Source organism: Gopherus flavomarginatus, chromosome 2 (assembly GCF_025201925.1).
Source record: "Gopherus flavomarginatus isolate rGopFla2 chromosome 2, rGopFla2.mat.asm, whole genome shotgun sequence".
Lineage (NCBI taxonomy): Eukaryota > Metazoa > Chordata > Testudines > Testudinidae > Gopherus > Gopherus flavomarginatus.
In genome coordinates this window covers 290,454,401-290,477,569 of record NC_066618.1, presented here as the reverse complement: position 1 = coordinate 290,477,569, position 23,169 = coordinate 290,454,401, and the positions used below count along the sequence as shown (strand labels likewise).

Here is a 23,169-nt window from a genome sequence, read left to right as displayed (position 1 = left end):
ACTCACAGGAGCAATCTTAATGGGACTGCTGTACTTGTGCTCACCTATTGACAGTCTGCTCGCTGTGGGCCAGCTTTTGTCACATCTCTCTTCACCGAGCAGCATCGTACTTGAGAGCAGGCCAATGAAACTCAACAGGACTGCTGCCGGAGAAGGCACCACTGAACGGGAGCGAGGGGGGCAGAATGGGCAAATGGCAGGAGTGAGCACCGTGAATCGGGCCCTGTCCTCATCCCTATTGTGAGAGCACCGCGAAGAAGTGCCGCACGAGCAGCAGACCTCTCCTGGGCGTCTGAGCGTGGCCGTTGAGTCTGTCCAGGAATGAAGAGCAGAGGCATATGGCAGTGGGGCGGTGGGTGTAGGATGGACAGACGGCTCCAGCAAACAGGCTAGTGCTGAAATTCTACCAAAAATATCCCTGCCGAGGGCTTTTTATTTAGACACTGAGCTCAGGGAGGGTGGGAAAGAGGAGGCCACCTGTTCTCAAAGCCAAAATGGGCATCTATTTCCCAAAGCCACTAAGGATGTGTCCCCCACTCTCTGGCCCCTTTGTCATCTTCCCACAAGGGGAAACGGGTGCTGGGTCTTTGATGTCCCCCAAGGGGCTCAAGTTCCAGCTGCTGCCAGGCTGATCTTTCCCTCCGCTTCTCCCTCTGCCCCTGCAGACAGTTATTTCAGATGTGGCTGTAAAGAGACCAAAATACTTGGCAAAGTTAGGCTATAATTGGCCCAGGAGCTGTCAGTCTCTTGCTTTTTTCCCTCTCTCCTGGGCTGCTTTATAAGTCTCTGAAACTCAATCCCCAGAGCCTCCTCCTCCACCCCTTCCCTTAAAGCAGCCCCACCTTCTCCTCCACTCTTCCTCCTGCTACCCCTGTGCCCCCTCCTAAACCTGCCCCAGCCCCCTCCTCCTGCTGCTCCTCCTACATTTAATCTAACCCAGCCCCCTCCACCCACTCTGCCCCTGCTTCCCTCCCCTAAAGCTGCCACTAGCCCCCTCCTCCTGCTGCTCCCCCCTCCTCTAAACCTGCCCCTTGCCCCCTCCTCCCACTCTGCCCCTGCTCCCCTCCCCTAAACCTACCCCTAGCCCACTCCTCCTTCAGCTCCCCCTCCTCCTGCTGCTCCCCTTCCGCTATGCCTACCCCAGCCCCCTCATCCACTATGCTCCTGCTCTCCTCCCATAAACCTGCTGCTAGCCCCCTCCTCCTGCTGCTCCAGCTCCCCCCTCACCTAAATTTGCCCCAGCCCCCTCCTCCTGCTGCTCCACCTCCCCCCTCACCTAAACCTGCCCCAGCCCCCTCCTCCTGCTGCTCCTCCTCCCCTCAACCTACCCCAGCCCCCACCTCCCGTGCTGCTCCTGCTCCCCTCCCCTAAACCTGCCCCTAGCCCCTTCCTCCTCCCCTTAACCTGCCCCAAGCCCCCTCCTCCTGCTGCTGCTCCTCCCCTTAACCTGCACCTAACCCCTTCTCCTCTCAGCCATCTGACCCTAACCTCCTCCTCCCAGGTCTCCTGCTTTGCCTCCAGCCCTTAGCCCCCTCCGCATCTTCCTCTCCCTCCCTATCTCCCTTTTGCCCTCTGCTTTAAACCAGCCCTAGACCCCTTCTCCCTCTCCCCCTTTTAATCCCAAATCAGCCCCTCACTGTTTTCTGTCAGCCTGTCTCCACAGCCTGTCCCCTCCCCTCTCTCTCCCCTCAGCAAACCCCATTATAAACCCTTTCCCCTCCTCCCTCATGTACACCCTCAAATCAGCCCCTCGACCCTTCTCTCAGCCCCTCCCTCCCCAAACCAGACCCTAGTCACCTTCCTCTCTGCTCCCTCCCTCCACCCCATCCTCCTTAAACCAATCTCTGGCCCCCTCTCCTCCTAAAGCTTCATCCCCTCCCCTCCTATCCAAGATAGCTCCCTCCCTTGTCCCCCTCCCTTCCTTTCACCACACCCCCTACCCCTCTTCCCTCCCTCAACCCCTCCCATGCCCCCCCTTTCCCAGATGCCACTTCATTATACTTCCCAGCTCTCTCCCTCAGAGACTAGTCTAACCCCGAGCTCAGGGCTGCTTCTCTTGGTAGTTAGATCATCTCTCCCTGGAGTTGGACTCCTTCATAGTCCCTCAGTCCCTTCTAGCTGTATTTACTTGTCTTTTTTTCTCTGTGTGTATGTGTCATTCTTCTCCATTTCTGTGTCGGTTGCTGGGATGTAGGATATAGAGAGTGGGGTTTTTCCTCCCCTCCAGCACCCTGCTGAGTCTTGGTGTGGTGGTGTTTTGTTTTGTTTTTTTTCTTCTTCCAATCTGGGGAACAAGTGCCAGTCTCCACTTTGGCTGACAACTCTGCAAGGTACTTTTCAGCTGAATGTTGAATGTGGCTCGGGAATTGGGCGACAGTTGGCAGCTTTTCTGGTGCTTTTTTGCTACAGGTAAGAGGAATTTGTGTAATCCTAACAGCCGTGCACTATAAATATCTGAAGACAATCCTGGTTTATTAATTTGGATCCATTTTTTCTTTGCGCACTGTGAGCGAAACTTGTGCAGAAGTTTTTGTAGACATGTAGCAACAGGATCTGGAGTTAATGATACAAGGAAAACCAAGAGGAATTGGATTAAATTGTACATAATCCTCATTTTTTAATTTAGTCTGCAAAATTTTAACTGTGCCTGCACGCTGTGCTGATGTGTTTCTGTCAACTTATTACAATACTGAACTTGCGAGAGCCAGGTGCTATGTAACTGCTAGATTCCTGGCTGATTGTAACAAGATAGATGCAGAGACTTAGAAACTGGTAATGTCACCATTAAGAAAAGTCAAAGGTTTAAAACTGATATGAGCTTTTTGGCTGTCACAGGAGCGTTTCCTTTGTAACCATCATTTTTCAAGTTGATTCTGCAGGTCACACTCAGATCAGTATTTTGATTTATCTAGCTTCTTCCTGTACTTACATTTTCTACCAAACCAAACCTAACTTATTTAGTTCTGGTTAACCTTTTCTCCACCTCATATTTATTATAATGCCACTTTGACCCAATTTCTCACTGTAGAATTTGTTTTCCTCTCAACATTGAGCTCTTGCCTAAGTCAGCAGTTCTTTTTATATTTTCTTTATAGCATTTTATATATCTGGATGCTCTTAGAGCGGTCATTGACTCTTTGACAGCTGACACTCTGCATCCCTTAGTGTGTACTTACTGCGGTGTGTGTGTATGTGCTTCCGACCTTAAAATAACACATTCCATCTGCTCTCCATGGACGTTGAGGGGCAGCTTTTGAGAAGCAAGCACCTGCAAAATCTGTGCAGGCAACTATACGCTTAATTTTCATCCATGATCACTGCACTTGCATGTGCACTGCTTCAGTTTGGCAAATGATCAGCTATGCAACTGACTATCCATTTTTGAGTGTAAATACCAGATTTGATCATGTAGTCATGATAACATCATGCATGACTTAGACATGGAAGTACACACATTGTGCACATGGGTGCATCCTCCCCCCACAAACCCATAAATCTGGCCTTGAAGATTCTATGACAACTTTTATTTTTTGGAACAGCGGGAGTTTTTCCTCAGTATGGTTTGCCAAGATTTCAGCTCCTGTCATTGTCATTCATGTTTTCCAGTTTACTGTTGCCTTATACATATGTGGAGGATGCAGTTTAGTGGTGCTGTGTGTGCCTGGTTTGCAGAGTGCTTCGGGATCTTTTGGGTAAAGTGTGTCGTATTCATGACAATATTAGCTATTGTACACATCATTACTAGAATTGACACCTTGTTACTATTTAAAAACTGGACGCTCCAGCAGGAGTGGTGGAACATCCCCTACCCCGCCTCTCCCCCTGAGGCCCTGCCCCTGCCCTGCATCTTCCCCCAGAGGCCCTGCCCCCCATTCACTCCTCTCCTGCTCCCATTGCTCACTGCTTTTCACCTCTCCTCCCTCCTGCTCCATCTGCCCAGATCAGCAGTGACTCACCTGGAGAGCTGGGGCTGGGAGCTGCAGCTGCCCAGCTCAGGTAGGAGGTGGTCCCGGCTGAGTAGAGGCTGGTGCAAGGGATGACCCAGTGCCTTCCCCACCCACAGTACCCAGAAGTAGATCTGAGTGGACACTATCCGGTCCCCTTTTCCACTAGACTTTCCAGTTGAAAACTGGGCACCTGGCCACGCTAATCATTACAAAAGTTGCAGAGTATTATTACAGAGTAATGGTTGAGAGTCAGTGTTGCAGACTGATTGGACTATTTGTATGCATAAGTAGAGTTCAGCATGAGTAAAGGCAATTAGAAAGACTTATCCTACCATGATGATGATGAACTGGGAGATTTTACTCTCAGAATATCTACAAAAATGCTGCAGTTCTCACTGGGCTCGACTGTTCCAGTAGATATGGCTCCTGCTATGGGGCAGTGTGGAGTTTCTCTACTGGGATTCCGCCCAGTGGAAACCAAGGCACACAGACGTTCAGAGCCACAGTCTGATCTTAGTTACAGCAGCCCAAGCCTGGAGAGTCTCCATTGGCTTACATAAGAATATAAGAACGGTCCTACTGGGTCAGACCAATGGTCTGTCTAGCCCAGGGTTTCTCAAACAGGGGTCGCCACTTGTGTAGGGAAAGCCCCTGGCAGGCTGGGCCAGTTTGTTTACCTGCCCTGTCCACAGGTTTGGCAGATCGCGGCTCCCACTGGCCGCGGATCTCTGCTCTGGGCCAATGGGAGCTGCTGGAAGCGGTGCAGGCCGAGGGACTTACTGGCTGCCGCTTCCAGCAGCTCCCGTTGGCCGTAGTTTGCCTACGTCTGCTCTAACCAGTAGACAGTAATGCCTCAATTAATCATTTTGGATCTGGCTGAGGGCTCTTCCTGGAGGAATAAAAATCTTTGGGTGGGGTTCCTGAGTTCTGAGACGTACGTGTGTGAGAGAGAGAATCTGTATATGCATACACTGAATCCTTGCCTGACTCCCATTGCTGACTTTTCAAATATTTTAGGGCAAACAGTCTTTTACATGCCAGAGCTAGCTCTTCATGGAGACTACGCTATTTCAAAAGAGATTCCTTTGCCTCCAATGCACATTTAGAACTCTCATTAAAATATGTTTCTTGCAAAATGCTATGTAATTATGTCTGCTTCAAAGAAAATGTCAATTTGTCATTTTATGACTTTTTCTCTTGAGGCCTATTTTTTTTTTAATTATCATTGAATGCTTGCAGTTTTTGCTCTTTACATCACCCTTAAACTTTCCCCCCTTCCTATCGTTGGTGACAGAGCCTTAAAGCACTTAGAGGAGAGGAAAGTGATCAGGAACAGGCAGCATGGATTCACCAAGGGCAAGTCATGCCTGACTAACCTAATTGCCTTCTATGAGGAGATAACTGGCTCTGTGGATGAGAGGAAAGCAGTGGATGTGTTATTCCTAGACTTTAGCAAAGCTTTTGATACGGTCTCCCACAGTATTTTTGCCGGCAAGTTAAAGAAGTGTGGGCTGGATGATTGGATGATAAGGTGGATAGAAAGCTGGCTAGATCGTTGGGCTCAATGGGTAGTGATCAACAGCTCCATGTCTAGTTGACAGCTGGTTTCAAGCGGAGTGCCCCAAGGGTCGGTCCTGGGGCCAGTTTTGTTCAATATCTTCATTAATGATCTGGAGGATGGCGTGGACTGCAGTCTCAGCAAGTTTGCAGATGACACTAAACTTGGAGGAGTGGTAGATATGCTGGAGCGTAGGGATAGCATACAGACGGACCTAGACAAATTAGAGGATTGGGCCAAAAGAAAGCTGATGAGGTTCAACAAGGACAAGTGCAGAGTCCTGCACTTAGGACAGAAGAATCCCATTCACTGTTACAGACTAGGGACCAAATGGCTAGGAAGCAGTTCTGCAGAAAAGGACCTAGGGGTTACAGTGGACGAGAAGCTGGATATGAGTCAACAGTGTGCCCTTGTTGCCAATAAGCCTAATTGCATTTTGGGTTGTATAAATAGAAGCATTGCCAGCAGATGGAGGGATGTGATCATTCCCCTCTATTCAACATTGGTGAGGCCTCATCTGGAGTACTATGTCCAGTTTTGGGCCCCACACTACAAGAAGGATGTGGAAAACTTGGAAAAAGTCCCGCAGAGGCAACAAAAATGATTAGGGGGCTGAAGCACATGACTTATGAGGAGAGGCTGAGGGAACTGGGACTGTTTAGTCTGCAGAAGAGAAGAATGAGGGGGGATTTGATAGCTGCTTTCAGCTACCTGAAAGGGGATTCCACAGAGGATGGATCTAGACTGTTCTCAGTGGTACCTGATGACAAAACAAGGAGTAATGGTCTCAGCTGCAGTGGGGGAGGTTTAGGTTGGATATTAGGAAAAACTTTTTCACTCAGAGTGTGGTGAAGCACTGGAATGGGTTACCTAGGGAGGTGATGGAATCTCCTTCCTTAGAGGTTTTTAAGGTCAGGCTTGACAAAGCCCTGGCTGGGATGATTTAGTTGGAAATTGGTCCTGCTTTGAGCAGGGGGTTGGACTAGATGACCTCCTGAGGTCTCTTCCAACCCTGATATTCTATGAAAGAAAACCTCACCTATTAGGCTGATGGTGCCCTGTTACTCTGCACCACTTGGTACCCGTTGCTTGTTGTCCCTGTACTATGACACCTCAACTATCTGAAGCAAGGTAAAATCTCCCAACCTCTTTTAATTACACTGAAAAGTCCCTTGATGGTCCACAATTATTCCGTGTTCTCTATTACTTTTGAACAGTCATAGGTCCTTGATCCTTCCCACCTTCCAGGTGTGGAACTCCCACTGCAGTTAAGACATCAGCCTTTCCCAGTAAAGGTTGTACTGTAATATATTCCCTCCAGCCCAGACCTGGTGGCACGTCCTGCAGTCTTCACTCAGGCCTAGCTGAAACTATGCAATGAGCAAGACTGTATCATTTGTTCCTTACTATATAACAATGTGGTAAGGGAACCAAAATGTGCAGAAATAACTTGATTATAGCCGAGCACTTGTGAAAAGGTGTTTGAAATTCCTATAGCACTTTTGGCAGTAGCAAGGGAGTGGTACTGGAGCAAGGATACCAGTAGTGATCTCATAATAATCCTGAAACAGGCTCCCTCTTGGCTTTAACTTGCTCTCTCCTTTACTGAACAGAGACTGTCTTTGATGCATCTTTAATGGACCCATTCCTGCTCCCACTGAAACTAATGGGGGAGTTTGCAATTTACTTCAGTGGAAATAGCATCTTGCATCACACTCCAAAAGTGTTTGCATATGCAAACCTGATCAAAGATGTTTATGTCCCAGCTCACTTAGCTGAGCCATGATATTTTTGGAAGGGCTTATGCAAATGTGTGTGTGGTTCCCACCCCCCCATTTTTGCTTTGGATAGGTTTGCAGCTCTTAAGGTTCCCTTTGAGCTTTGAGTCTGAACAACCCCCCAAACTCAGAGCACATCTTGGCCAGCGCCACCAAGTCTTACCTGGTTTGGGTCAAAACCAGCATGTTTTGTATCTTTTCTCCCCTGAAGTCGTAAGTTTGGACCAGGTCTTTTAAAAACTGGCCCAGGTTTCAGGTTGGTAACATGACAAACAAAAACAGAAATATCAGCCACTTTCAGGTTTCGATGCAAAAGCTCTGCAAGTTATGTATTTATTTATTTGGAATTCAGTTATTAATAATTGTGAATGATAACTTTTATCAAGGGGCATCAGCAGGCAGTTACAAGTGGCTGTAACTTTACGTGCTATCAATTGAGGAATGATCTGTGCCTGAATACTGGAATTGAAGGACAGACTGGAAATCAGGAGACCTTGACTCTAAACCTAGCTCTGCCACAGATGTGCTGCTAACCTTGGGCAAGTCACTTATCCTCTGTATAGTCTCTGGTTCCCCATCTGCAAATAATAGAATTTACCTACCTTACTGGACCTGATTTTCAGGAAGCGCTGAAGATCTTTCCTCTGTAATCTTGACTCCCTCTTGCTGTGGATCTTGGAGTCAGCCACTGGCTGGGAAAGCCCTGGCAATATAGTTTTATTGGAGTTAGATATGCAGGGAATCTTTGGGAAGGCCCTGAGCCCATGCAGACTAGGGGATCTGCAGTATTTGGGCCACTGACCCTCCCTTTTGTCCCAAATGCTCTGTAATGGAAGAGAATACAATGGGAACTCCATGACAGTAGCCAAGCAGGGCTTCCTCCGCCTTCCTATGTGGGGGAATGCAAAGGCCAGTATTAATGTTTTAACTCCATTTATGAAGGAGATTGGACAGACAGCATAGTTTAGTGATGAGAAAAGGGCTTCTCAACCTTTTCTGTGCCACACATCCTTTTTTTCCATATCGGATCCCCATCCCTCCTAGTTGGGGTCTAGCTGGGAAACCCCCTTCCCAGGTAACCATATGAGAAGGGTAGGGTCGCTGTGACCAGGATGTCATGACCCCTCCGTTTCCTGCATTGAGACCCCTTGAGTTAAAGCATGGCTCTGGGAGCAAGGTCCTGCTGAGTTCTCGTGACAGCTCGGCTACTGATTTAGGTCCTGACTCAGCAGTGATTTAAGAATGAACTTAAGTCCCGTTAAAGATAGCAAAGCACTTAAGCATGTGCACTGAATTGGAGCGGTTTGCTGCATCAGGGCCTTAATGTATGGCTGTGGGAAAGGCACTTAATTTCTTTGCTTGTTTCCTACTCAGTAAGATGGGAATTATATTGACTTTCCAACTTCCCGGGGTGCTATGAGGACTAGCTAGCTAATGTTTGCAGAGCATTCTAAAAACGTCGAGCTATACAAGTGCTATTTATTATTCCCTTGGATGGCGAGGGAGTGGTATCACAGACCAGAGCTCTAATTTGGAGTGGAATAAAAAGTAACTCCTCACGGTAATAAGCAACTATGGCCAGACAGGTTACACAACAGATACTGAACTTCTTGGCAGAATCGGGAAAGGTAACTTAATGCAGTATTGTGTGTAGCAAAATGTTTCCTTGTGTTTCTAGAAACAACATGAGAACTAGAGAACTGATCCTTTGCCCACTGAAGTCAATGGGAGCTTTGCTGCTCATTTTAGTGGGTGCAGAAATAGACCCTTGATGAACACTGGGATTGCCATCACTGGGTCTCTGCCTCTCTGTATATAATGGCCAAGACCCGAAGCCTTGGAAGAATGAGTGTCTGCACTCCACTAATGCACCTATCAATTTGTGCTAAACTATCTCTGATGCAGGGAGGAGAACTATGGCCTGATCCTTGTCAATCGGTTAGTTTAAAATTGCTTCTGAAATACTTCTTAAATGGTTCTATGGTGGTGGTTTCCAACCTCTTCCATCCTAGAACTCCCCTTTCACTCACCCTGGAGCTAGTTAGAACCCCTGCTATTTACCAATATAGGAAAGGCAGGTTGGTCCTCACCCCGATGTCTGTTCTGAGTCCCAGTTTGAGAACCCATGTTCTATAGCAACAGCAACCCAGCCCCTTCCTGAGAATCCTATTTAAAGCTCAGGATGGGCTGAGTTGGACAAAGCTGGCCATAAACAATACAAACCACCAGGGTGGGTCAGTGGCTGGCAAGGGGTCAATTCTAATTTACACAAGCTGTCTGTGCCCTGAAATGAGGTTAGGAATGAATGAAAATCTGTCCTTGGCAAGTGAGACACATAAAACTTTGAGAGCACTTTCAGGCCGGGTTACACTGTTGCATGGATTTTCCCCAACACAATAATGTTTGCTTTGCTAGTGCTAATCTCTCCGAGTTAATCTACTATGTTGTAGATGCAAACATTGTTTTCCTGGGTTATCCCAATCTGTTTACCCTGGCTTCAATGTGGTTCATTACAAATATATCTTTGGCTTGCTCTAGTGTTGAGGTATTCCCTAAGTTTGGTTTAAGTGCCTCAATTGGATTGTCATAATGCACAGAATTTTCACTCTTAATGATTTTAGCATGAGGCGTCAAAACAGCAATATTATTCTGTAATAATGCCAGTCTAGGGAACTTTTAGCTCTATTGACATCTAGCACATTTTTGGACTCATGTTTTTTTAAATCTGTCTTCAGCCAAAACTTTATTGTTCTGTTTTTATTGTTCTTTACTTATGTGCAATTTTTGCAGTTGCTACTTGCTTAAGCCTGTCGAATTACAGAGCTGCTGATAGGATCTAAGGTATTTCCTTCCAAAACAGCAAGGTTTACCTTGATTGAGATAAAAAGAAAGCAGTTGGCATATCAGTGGAAATTCCCTTCTCCACAGAAGGAAGTTTATTCTTGGGGATGCCTTAGAAATTCCTGTTGCTTCTCAGTTCTGACTAAAGCTGCCACTTAACCCCTGTATTGCAGAAACACGTTTATAATAGTGAATGTTGCAATTGTATGAAGTGATGAAGCCACACAGTGTGTCCTGACTGTCACCCTTGGCATGAGAACGAAACAAAAAAAAACCCACCCCACCTCTCATCTCAAAGTGCTTTATGTAGCCAGGAATCACATCACTCATTTCTGAGGTGGTGTGCAGCATCTGTTTAATACCTCACAGCCACAAGACCCAATAGTTCCAGGCAGCAAAATGAAACAGAATCTCTCTTAATCAAATGAAACAGCAAGAGAAGCGTACAAGTAGGCACAATTTTCAACCCACGTTACAGCTTGACAGTGGCGTTGACACTTTTGCCCAGGAAAATATACCATGAGATCTTTGAGACCCATAGATCAGGGTTTCTCAAACAAGGGTCTCTGCTTGTGTAGAGAAAGCCCCTGGCAGGCTGGGCCAGTGGGTTTAGCTGCCCCAGCCGATCGCGGCTCCCACTGGCCGCAGATCGCTGTTCCGGGCCAATGGGAGCAGCTGAAAGCGGCAGCCAGTAAGTCCCTCGGCCCACTCCGCTTCCAGCAGCTCCCATTGGCCCGAAGCAGCAATCCACGGCCAGTGGGAGCTGTGATCGGCCGGACCTGCGGACGGGGCAGGTAAACACACTGGCCTGGCCCGCCAGGGGTTTTCCCTACACAAGCGGCAACTCCTGTTGAGAAACCCTGCCATAGATTGAGATAGAGCCTTCAGCTGCATACTACCTCCTAACTGCAGATGAGGACATTGTTTCAGTCGCAATTCAGAGAGAAGAGGGCCACATAGGAATGATCAGTTACACTTCCTGAAGCACCTGGAGTTTCTCTAGCAGTGTCCCATCCTAGCACTGACCAAGCTCAACTCTGCTCAACTTGTCAGATCCGAAGGACCTAGGGTGACCAGATAGCAAGTGTGAAAATTGGGACAGGGGTGTGGGGGGTAATAGGTGCCTATCTAAAACAAAGCCCCAAATGTTGGGACTGTCCCTATAAAATCGAGACATCTGGTCACCCTAGCAGGACCACAACCTGGGATGGTATGGGTGAAAAAAAGGGCCTTCGTAAATGACTCTGCCAAAGATCTTGCCAGGCATGGTATAGTCTGGGGACTGGCAACCTTTGGCACACAGCTCGCCAGTGTAAGCACCAGGGCCGGCTCCAGGCACCAGAGCAGCAAGCAGGTGCATGAGGCAGCCAACGAAAAGGAGTGACACATCCAGCTCTTCAGCAGCAATTCTGAAGGATGAAGCTGCGGCGGTGGAGCTGCTGCCGAAGTGCCGCTCATTGCGGCTTTTTTTTTCCCCTCCCCCGTTGCTTGGGGCAGCAAAAAGGGTGGAGCCGGCCCTGGTAAGTACCCTGGTGGGCTGGGCCGGTTTGTTTGGCTGAACCTGCAGACACGGCAGGTAATCGCGGCTCCCATTGGCCACGGTTTGCCGTTCCAGGCCAATGGGGGCTGCGGGAAGCAGCAGCCAGCATATCCCTTGGCCCGTGCAGCTTCCCGCAACCCCCATTGGCCTGGAGTGACGAACTGCAGCCAGTGGGAGCTGCGATTGGCCGAACCTGCAGATGCAGCAGGTAAACAAACTGGCCTGGCCAGCCAGGGTGCTTACCCTGGCGGGCCGTGTGCCAAAGGTTGCCGATCCCTGGTATAGTCTTAGCTTCATCTTCTTGCATTAGAAAGAAAAAAAAAATCCCCTTTAACAGATGGATTGAGGACATTTCTTTGAGCCTCATAACTCACCTAGTATGGTACTTGAGTTGTTTCAGACTAATCCCCCCCCCCACACACACACACATCTTGCTGTTTAATTGTAGTGCCACCTGTGGTGTAATTCTGAGAGCTGTTTTTTTTTTAATGTTTTCTGCGGGTGCTTCTTAATTACTTGGTAAGTACTTTTTTGTGATTGATTCTTGAAATTAAAACATCTTCACCACTGGGCCTTTATATTTTTTCTGCATTTCCCTCCCTTGGGTTCCTTATGGAGTCTGTTGCTTTACTTTGTCACTTCAGTTATTTGCATTTTTCAAAGTTCTTTTTCCTTCTATATCAGGGTTTCTCAAACAGGGGTCGCCGCTTGTGTAGGGAAAGCCCCTGGCGGGCCGGGCAGGTGTGTTTACCTGCCCCGTCCGCAGGTCCGGCTGATCGCCGCTCCCACTGGCTGCGGATTGCTGCTCCGGGCCAATGAGAGCTGCTGGAAGCAGCAGCCAGTAAGTCCCTCGGCCCGCGTTGCTTCCAGCAGCTCCCATTGGCCCGGAGCAGTGTTCCGCAGCCAGTGGGAGCCGCAATCGGCCAAACCTGCACACGGGGCAGGTAAACACACTGGCTTGGCCCGCCAGGGGCTTTCCCTACACAAGCAGCTACCCCTGTTTGAGAAACCCTGCACTAGCATCTACAGGCCTGGGCCCCACTGTGTGTGTGTGTGTGTGTGTGTGTGTGTGTGTGTGTGTACACTGTTCTGTTGCCAAAGCATTAGAAACAAAAAAAATCCAGGTGGATGAGTGGGCCAGTCATAGTGACTTATGTACACAGAACCTTTCATCCCAAAAGGACACATAGTGCTTCACAAACTTTGAAATGAACTACAGAATTTACTCCACTCACAGCTGAAACACAATCACTCTGTGGTGGAACACAGCAGCTGTTTAACAGCACACAGTAACTCTACACAAGAAGTTAGGAGAGAAAGTGAAAAAGAATCTTGTATCCACTGAAACTGCCTGTCTACTTGGGTAGAGAGGATAGACCAAATTCATCCAAGGTGTAAGCCTGCCCACTGAAATCAAGAATGTTTCACTAGGAATGAAATTGGCCCAGTGAAATCATAATTGGATTTGGCTGGCGCTTTTAGTGGACAAACAAATGAATCTGAATTTCCAATTCCACTGATGCCCTATTTGAGATGAAATAATGTTTAATCATGATTCCCTCCCCCCCCAAAAAAAATTGCACTGTAGAGCATGGATTTGCTGCTGTCCATCATGAGTTGTTTGGAGGGGAAAATAGTCTTTGGTTCTTTGAACTCTTTTTAAATTAAATAGCAGTATGAGTATTCTTTGCTTGTGCCAGGTTGTTAGGAATCCCACCTTTACATAGGTATGGCCTTCTTCCTTCGTTAACTGGCTCTCGTTGTTTAACCACCTTGGGACTGAGCAGTTGATAAACAGTGTTAATCCATTCACTGTTCTTCTGCATGCCATAGTATTGGATGCAAGGTGGGGGACTTTTCATCCTTTCCATTCTTATGTAGAGAATTTAAGGAGGAAAAAATCTAATAATCTCTTTTGAATGCCCTATGTATATGTACACATGGACTTTGTGAAATACTCTCCATTAGATTGTAAACTCTTCAGGGACAGGGATCATGTCTGTCACAGTGAGAGAGGAAGCTTGGCCTTTTAGTTGAGGAACAGGACTGGGACTCAGGAGGCCTGGGTTTAATTCCTGGTTTTACCACAGACTCTCAAAGTGACCTCAAGCAAGTCACCTAACTTCTCTGTGCCTCATTTCCCCATCTGTACAATGGGAGTGTCATAGAATGGGCTGTCCCTTTAAGGATAGGCTGGATACCGCCCCTTCCTGATGCATGTTGTGGCCCTTTAAGGACCTGATCCTAATTCAGTGCAGAACAGGGGAATGCTGGGAGATGTAGTTTCCTGAAGGGTCTTGACTATGTAATCAGAGGTCTACAAGAGGCGAGCTGTGTGCTCATTCACAGGAAGAAGCTGAAAGGAGCAGGGTGGCTGTCGTAGTTGTTTTATGGGACTGATCCAGGGAGAGATCAGACCTGGAATGTGGCTTTCTATCAGACAAGTCCAGGGAAGCCCCTTGGCCTAACACAGCTGTAAGAGAGACCAGAGTTGAAACAAGATCTGGAGTGTAATTCTCCACAAGGGCTAGGCTGGGGACCTGGGAACAGAGCTGGTGAGGCACTTAGCTTGGAAAGGCCCAGAGAGGCTGGTGTAGGCCTGGCTTGACAGAAGTAACTTCCCTTATTTCAAAGTGGGCACAATTGGGAAGGGGAGTGTTAACTTAAGTTGTAAACAGGGTCTTGACAACCAGTATGCTGGAGTCACGTCTGTACTAAGATGAGCAGGTACACCCTGATGCTGGAGACAGTGGATGAGTTAAACCTGTAAGGTAAAGACCAGGTTCCATGTGAACAGCACATGGATAGAGCCTGCTGTACAGGGATTGGTTCCTGCAAAGTAATCAAGCCAATCTAAAAATGTGTTATTTAATGTATAGGAAATGCAATGTCACATGTAAATGTGTATGAAGGAAGAAGTTGTCTGTGTAACTCTGCATGTGTGATGCACCTTCTACTCACTCCCTACGCTTGAGTCTGAGCCACTCAGCCTAGTTTTGCTGTATGCCAAATAAAGGAACCTGAGTGACACAATCCAGAATAGAACTGAGTGGTTTTTGGATCCCAGACAACTGGATGAAGTGTTCTCCCAGAATGGGGCAAGGTGTTTGGGATAAGCTGAGTGGAAAAGGTCTTGGAGGGAATCCCAACAGCTGCACTACAAAAGAGCCCCGGAGAGGGACTGTTGTACCAGGGAAACGGGAGTGAAGATTTTTTTGGAAAAGCTCCTAATAAGCAGAAACATAGGATAGTCGGGGGGCCTAAAGTAGAGAGGACATGGTGCCCCTTCTCAGAGGAGGAATTGTTCAGGAGGGCCAGAAGGACAGCTGGACTAAAGGAAAGGCTACAGGATCCCAGGAGGGCTGAAGGTGACTTTTGTTTTACTCTAGAAAAGCTGGGTTTTTGGCTCTTGACCAGAGTCAAAAGTACCCTACAAGCCCCTGGAAGACCACTGGATGTAGAGAAATTGAGACAAGAGACCCCTCTCCATGTCAGAGAGAGGAAAGCTGCTGCTACCACACATGTATTCTTGTCCTGCAGCAGCTCCTGTGCGTTCTGCAATTCTGACCTGTAGGTCACTTGATTGACTTGCTGTCTGACTGGCCTAGCTGTCCTGGGATGGTGTCCAACCTGACTTGCAGTTTGGTAACTTTCTCAGCTTGTTCCCTTCAACGTCTTTCTTCCTTTACGAATTTAATCCTCAGCTAGTGGAACTGGGTTCCAAATTCCTTCCACTTGTGCACAGAGTCCCTCCTGCTCTGTTGAAGCATCTCCACCTCAATGGCCAGCTCAGCATGTGCGCTCTCTAATGCCTGCTTGGCCTTCTCAAGTTTTGCTCCCTCTGCTCTGCCAGCTCCTCCACAGCACAGAGAGTTTCACTTCCAGGGTCTTCCTGATTGTCCAGTTTTTGCAGGTAAATGCTCGCCTGGGCCAGCAGTTTGCATACCTGTCTGAAAATGTCATCATGGTTCTTGTTGCCAGGGTTAACTGATCCTCCAGGTCCTACAAGGACATACATCTCCCAGTATTCCCTTGTTCTGTGCTGACTGGATGGCTGGAACCTGGTGTAGTGAGGGACTGTATCCAGCCCTGCCTTTTAAAGGGACAGTCCAATACTACTTCCTTTCTCCTGCCCTTTGCCTGTGTTGGCTATCGGGTGCAAACTGCCCTTTGTGCCACTGAAATTTCCAGTTTGCATGGACCGAGCCAGGAACAGAATCCAGAATCCCTCAGTCCGAGGCCAGAATGACTGATGAAAGCATTCGAGCCCCTCAGGTTTTGTAAACCTCTCACTGTATAAAGGTGTCTTCCTTTTGTAAAGAGAACTATTTCTCTCATACGTGAAAGCTGCCATGATAGAGGGGGCGACAGCCCATGTCTCGCAGCAAATTTGTTACAGATCAGGGAAGCAATCAGCACCTCCCATTTCCAAGTCATGTACTTCAATGGCTAGACAACTGCTTCCAGGGCAATAGCTTCACTGGAGAGAAAGCAGCAGTACCAACTGTCTCCTCTGAGTTATCCTGATGTCTTTTCTGGATCTGTGATGGCAGGATATCTCTTGCACTGGCTAGGTATGTCCACTTGTCTCCCTGGGGCACGCTGCTGGGATTACATGGCGTCCCATGCTAACAACTGCCAGACAACCTTCTCTTCTTCCTGAACATCTTGCAACTGCTGACAACCAGATTTGTTCTGGTGTTTAAAAAAAGAGTTAAGCAGCCCTCCTTCAGTCCTAGGGGCTGCGTGAGCTTGTTTGGTAATGGCAGATGGTGCTTTAGTTCGCCATTTATCACAAAGGACAAGTTGGTAGTTGTTTTTGTCAAGTCTTAATAAATCACGAAGGAATCAGTCTGGGTTTCTGCTTAATGGCAACAAATGACCTTGGTATGCACCATCAGAGGGAAAATAATACATTACTGGCTGAAATGTTCAAGTTTGTGTGCCTAGAGTTAGGCCCCTGGAGGGAAAATTTTCAAAGGCACAAATGAGTTAGCGCCAAACTCCCCTTAACTTTCAGTAGGGGTTGGGCCCTACTCTCTCATTTGTGCCTCTGAAAATCCACCTTCTCTGTCCATAATTAGTCATCCAAATAGTTGGCCTGATGCTCAAAAAGGAGTGAGCATGTACGGCTTCCATTGGTTTTAAGGAGGTGGTGCCTAGCACCTCTGAAGATCAGGCTTCATAGTTAAGTGCTTACGTGGGGATTCAAGTTTGAACATTTTGAGTCCCTGCCCATTGTAGTGTGTTTTGAAGACCATACAATATTTTGAGGCAGTTTGTTTGTGTGCTATCCCCATTTTTACAGATGGAAAAACTTGTCTACAAAGAAGTCAGTTGACTTCCTTAAGGTTACAGAAGAAATCTGGCTGAGTGAAACACCGCTCCCAGATTTCCTGACTTGCAGGTCTGTGCTTCAAACACAAAGCTATCCTCCTTCTGATGCTGTGTGAGGCTTGTGCTGAGCCTTTGAGTTTCAGGGAAAGCCTTCATACTTTGCTGAATTTAAATGTACCCATTCTTGGAATGGGGAGTATGCTGGTGAAAAAGTTACCCATTCTTGGAAATGTGACTTAACGGCAGTGGAGAAGAGGGGAAAACATGGACAGGAAAGTTCACATATTTTCTGGGAGTAAACTTTTCTGTGTTATATAGGGAGATAACTTTGTATTAGAACCAAGCTCATTTACAGTAGGCTTCAGTACCAATAGGACAAATGTCAACCATCTCTACTGTATGCTGTAGGTATGCACTGTGTTTCTACAGGGCCAGCATCCCTCTAACCTCATATCTGTGGTTCACTGAGCACCAAAAGTGTTCTTAGTGCGCTATGGAACAAAGAGGAGGGCAGGGCTCCAAATAATGTTGAGTAGTATGATGGCCTTCTAATTGAGGGCAGGATTCTGCTGTCACCCTTACTCACACTGACCAGTCCCTTAATGTACAAGTAGTCCCACTGCAATATCTTGCAGATGAAGGTACTACTCATCATGAGTAATGGTGGAAGAATCAGCTGTTAACTTGCGAAGTGCTGCACTCATCGGTTGTAGTAATTGTTTTGGGTCACTTTCAAATTACGGGTGGTATATATTATTTTTCATAAGCACTTTGCCTTGGCCTAACTCTGCTGTGATTGTAGTAAATGAAACTAAATGAGTTTTACCTCTCACTTCAGTGGGATCAGTTAGCCCAGTGCTAAGAGCTTTTGAAAGTCCCACCTTAAACTCTTTAAGGGGAATTACAAAGCCATGCATTCATGCAGAAAAGATGAGCCACAATATTGCTGGTAATAGATATTATTCTTGATACACGGGTCAAGATGTGATCCCAGTCATTGAACAGAAGCTGTTGTCTTCTGACTGCTGAACAGTGGCTTATATGAAATGAGTCTTGGTGGGCCTCTATGGGAACAGATGCCCATAGCTCAAACCACTCCCTTCAACTGGTGCTAGTTAACATACTTTCTGATGCTCTCTGCAGATTAAAGGCGAGATAGTGCCTTTGGGCGATGCCCTGAACAATTTGTGTAATATAAACTACACTGTCCCAAGGCTAGCTGTGGGAGGCACTCCTGTTAATCCTCCTGTGTTCCTCTCTTGGTTTGTATGCAGGTGGTAGTAGGGAAATGACTGGAGGCCTTGAAAGGGTGCCGTTTACTTCCCTGAGCCCTTGCACTTGGCCAGCGAGTAGAGGAGGATAGAGACAAATCTCTGCCTGTCCTGCCCATTTGCTTGCAGGGATGTATCCAGTGATCACAGACTGTGCTTTGCGCTAGAGCTGTACCCAAGATTCAAACAGATCCACTTGGCTGAGTGGGGGTTTTGGCCAGGTGAGATGACTCTCTCTCCTCATTCCCATGCTTGGTTGAGTAAAGCAAGAGCATAGTCAAGCCCTACATGTGTATGGGGACTAAACTATGCTTTCCACTGGAAGGTGTCTCCTCCTGACTGGGTGGAGCCTCATCAATGGGGTATTGGGTGGGGAGAGCTTGCCGAGTTGCTGCATGACTTTGGTTAAAGAGAGGACTTCAGTTTAGTTACATTAATCTGGCACCTTGCACCAACAAATTCACTGTAAATAATTGTGAAGTCTTCAGACTTTCTTGAGAACGCTTCATCTTCAGGTGCAGGAGGGCAGCCTGCACTGCTTTACTCCAGTTCTGCATTGGTGTCACTCCATTGATTGCTTTGCATTGATATACACTGGTACAGATTTGGAGCAGCACAGTGGAGTGAAAACAAGTCCCAAGATGATATTCTACCGTTGATTTCCTTTACGGCTAAGTAGTTGAGCCCTGCCATTTGTAATTTGATGAAATTTAAATATGTTGAACTAGAGTACTTTGCCTGCCCTTGCATGATCCTTTCAATAACTCCTGTTTGTTTGAAAGTATTTCATTGTCTCAGCTACTTCAGTTCTTGAATGGTTGCCAGTGAAATAAAGGCTCGTTTTGTGTAATTCTTTGGCTGAGTGTTATAAAGTTGACACTTTTACACACTGTAACGTAGGGAATAATCTCGTGCCTCTAGGACACAGTTAGGAGCAAGATGACAACTTGTGAATATTTTCCAGATAAAGTAATGGCTTAATATATGTAATGTTGAACAGCAACACCAGTGATAATGTCACAATGGAAAGGAATGGAACAATTTATAAACACTTTGCACAGAAAACCTTAAATATGGCAGCTTTGTGGCCATGTCCTTGCTAAAATATACTCATGTTGAGCCTTATTTGCTATAATTTAAAACTAGTCTCTTTCCCTTTAATGCCTTCAGTTTATAGGAACTACATCTGAAAACATGTAGATGTATATTCAGTGGTGGCTCATTGGACACATTTGAATACTCAGTGAAAACAATGGATTAGCCTTCATAAAAGTCTCCCAGAGCAAAGATTCTAGAGCCAATGACTGTGCGATAGTATAAAAGTTTGACTGGAACGGCTACACTCTATTTATTTAAATAATGAAGAAGGCCTGAGTGAAGTTATGCAAATCATTCCAAAAGAGTAAATGAATCAATCCTAAACAGAGGAGGTAACTGATGTTTAACACTACTACAGCAATTATAGGTAGGAGGATGGAGTTCACTGCTATTAGTAGTAGCAAAGGAAAGGACTATACCGAAATGCATGTGAAAAGTGGAATGTACTCTGCCAAACCTCTGTTCTCCTGTGCACTTTAGAAATAGAAGAGCTAGATAAGGAAGAGATTTCTAGCCCTTGAAAGAGCTTTTTCAGAATTCTTGATGTGAGATCTGCTTGTATATTTTTGCTTCATGTAAGCACAACCATCCATTGTGACCAACCTGAAATAGAAATCTCTACTTCCGTGGAGGGGAGAGACAATGGGAGAGGTTTGTGCTAGATAATCAGGAAGTGCTTAGTGTGTCGTTTTCAGGCTGGTTTAGTGTCTGTCTGTGCTGTTCCTAGAGACAGGAGCTTTGGACGGATGAGTTAAACTCTCAACCCTTTCTCCTGCTCAAGCTACTCTGATTCAAAAGAATAAGTATAGGGAATCAGAAACCCCATCATCTAAGCTGCAAAGGTTGTGCCAGCACTAGAGAACCTATAGCTCTTAGCAATTGTTAGCATCAAGCCAAGTCATTGCACTATGGGCCACCCATTCTAGAGATAAGACCATCTCAAAGAAAGCTATGGTTGAAACAAGTTATGCTAGGTCTCGTGGCAGCTCCAGGTCTTCCCTATCCCAAGATGTTTTCAAAGTACGAAGTGGGGTAAAGTGGTGGTCAACGTGAGTAAAGGTGGCAGAATTGAATCCTTTTTCATGCCTTTGGACAAACTTTTGCTTTATGAATGATAATGATTTTCAGGCTCTCGAAATAAGAATTGGTCCTATTGTGAACCCTTTATATTTTACATTCATTTTCCTTCAGCATTAAAGACTTGCGTGAAGGATGCAAGTCATTATGCTGCTGTGGCATATTCAAAGCTTCAGCCTGAATGTGAAAGACCGGACCTAGTTGAAGCACATTTGAATCCAAATAGTTGATTTATTTTTGTAGACAAAATTTCTCTTCAAACTTCAGATCTCACCCCAGCAATTTGCATGCAGCACACGCCATGTGGAAATGAAACCGCATAAACTGAAGGGACAAGTCTATTGCATATGAAGGGCTAAAAGCCTGCACTAAACTAGAGATACATAAATAATGAAGAAAAATGTACTTTCGTAAGGATCTTTTTTTTAAAATGTTTTCCAAGGAAAGTACAGCAAATGCCAATTGCTATGGAGACCAGCAGTGCTTTGTAAGGAACTTCTCTGGAGGTACTTACTGTGCATTTGTGTATAAATGAATGAACTGCTCTTCTCAGCCTGAGAACTCATCACCTGGTGTTTGAATTCCCTTATGAGCTGCTGCTCGGAAGGCAGAAGCAATGTTTTGAGTGTACTGGTGAAGTAACTGAAGGACAGGTGACTTGCTACCCTTAAATTAAAGTTCCTTGTTCTTGGGGCAGGTGCTAATGTGGGTCTCTGCCTGAGATTCCTATTAGAGCTCATTAAAAGTGAGTAACTCTGAAAAGTGATGCAAAAAAATAGAATTGTAGGGTTTCATGTTTGTCTCTTGGTAATTTAAGAGGCCTCCCCACCCCCCCTCTAAATCCTAGTCCTGCCACTCACTCTGGGCTCTGAAACCCAGTCTGTGCTGCAGACTAAGGCATAACAAGATCCAAAGCTGAAGTTTAATAAATTCAGGCTAGAGCTGAGGTGAAAATTTGACAGGGTAAACTAACCACTGGAATAGCTTAGTAGGGATGTGGTGAAGTGTTCATCTCTTGAAGTCTTCAAATGAAGAATGGATGCCTTTGGGGGTTGAGGGAGTAGTGCTCTAGCTTAACTGCAAGATATGGGCTTGACTCTATGAAATACTTGAACCTGTACTAGACAGGAGGTGGGATTATATCATAACGATCTCTACTGGCCTTAACATCTGTGAATCAGAGGTCTTTCCTTCTCATACACCACCACTAGCAATAATAATTCCACAGGCCAATGTAGGCTCTCGGTAACACCTGTGCAACCCGCTTGGTCTTCCATGGATATACACTGGAAGAACCTGACAAGAACTTTGTCAAACAATTCTGCTGCACAAGAAAGAATAGAATGCAACTCAAACTCTTGTTCTGTTGGCTCTGCAGGGATAAGAACATAAGAACGCCCATACTGTGTTGGACAAAATAGCCATTGATGGAGACCACTGGGTGCCTAACTCTATTCTCCTCACTCTAACCTCTACTGCTCAAGTGTTTGAACTCGGCCAGTGCTGCTTCTGTCAAAGTTCTGACCAGCTAATGCACATTGTCCCTGGCTTGTGAGGGAGTGGGAGTGGTTTTGTGTCTGACATCTAGCATCAAACACTGCAATGTCTGGAAAGTGGGCCTGTCCTCAGAGGCTGTCTTAATGTCCTCTCTAAAGCCCAGTATGGAAATGGTGACGACATGATGCTTACAAATTCTAAAAGAGGGAGATGCTGTTGACCTACATCTGTTTGACTTCTAGATCTCTTCCCCAGGCTCTACAGTTCCTTCCCAAAGCCCTCTTTTTATTAAAGCCTCTCCCAGCTGAGGCAGCTTCTCCTGGCTGGCATTTCCTACCAGGACTTCTGCCTGGCTGGGACACAGAGCTCTTCTCATGTCCTATCTCCTCCTGGACCTTCTCTCTGTCTGCACTGGCTCCTTCTTCTAGGATAAGCTGCTTCCAGGCTTCCATCACATGACCTTGGCATCTGAATCAGCACCAGGCCAGAGGCTTGAAACAGGGCACTGGGACATGTGTATGTGTGGCCAAAGCCTAGTAGTCCTGTTGCTGGGAGAGACAGCTATGCTTTGCCAGTGCATTATCCTTGTATCATGCTTGGAATGAATCAGGGCTCCAAGTTTTTGGGTACTTATCTGAACTGAAACCCCTTCCTCACCATGTTCAGCCACCGCTATTGCTAATCCCAGGATCTGGCTTTTAAAAACCAAAATTCAGTAGGATGAGTGGACAGGTACAAGTATCAGGCGTGTTTCCTCTCAAGGCCAGCTTGGTGCTGTGGGATTCTACAAGGAGCAATTAAAAGAATTACAAGGCATGATGGAGTGAGAGTATTAAAATGACCAGGGCTCGGTATCATCCTTCCCTTTGTTCACACAGCTCCTTAGATTCTTTCAGTTGTTTGATGATGCTCTCTCACTCTAGGACCTTCTTTTGTCTACAGATACCACTGCTTCTAAGCAATGTATAATGAATGAAAAGAAGAGGAGTGGGAGAGAAAGGAGCTGACAAAAAATATAGCAGGATGGTTCAGATTCCTTCCAGTGAATGTCAGGACTGTTGATCTGTCTATCCACCTGCCAGAGGCACATGGGGCTGGAGCAGGACATGATGGATAGAATGAGTCTCTGTTGACCCTTCCCTCAGCTGGTGAGCTATGGGGTTCCAGGCTTCCCATTGCTTCAGCCATTAATACCCTTTGTCCAGGACTGTGTGGTGTGAGTTCA

At 46.5% G+C, this 23,169-nt stretch overlaps 1 protein-coding gene across 5 annotated transcripts in view; it reads left to right on the top strand.

Annotated features, from left to right (window-relative positions):
• Positions 1–2,024: 2,024 nt before the first annotated feature.
• The window catches only part of COL22A1 (collagen type XXII alpha 1 chain), a 372,600-nt gene continuing 351,455 nt past the window's right edge, over positions 2,025–23,169 (top strand). For all 5 annotated transcript variants that reach the window (XM_050940514.1, XM_050940513.1, XM_050940511.1 and 2 more), the window contains exon 1: positions 2,025–2,409. The gene's annotated coding sequence lies outside the window, so the exon portion shown is untranslated. The remainder of the gene's footprint in view (positions 2,410–23,169) is intronic.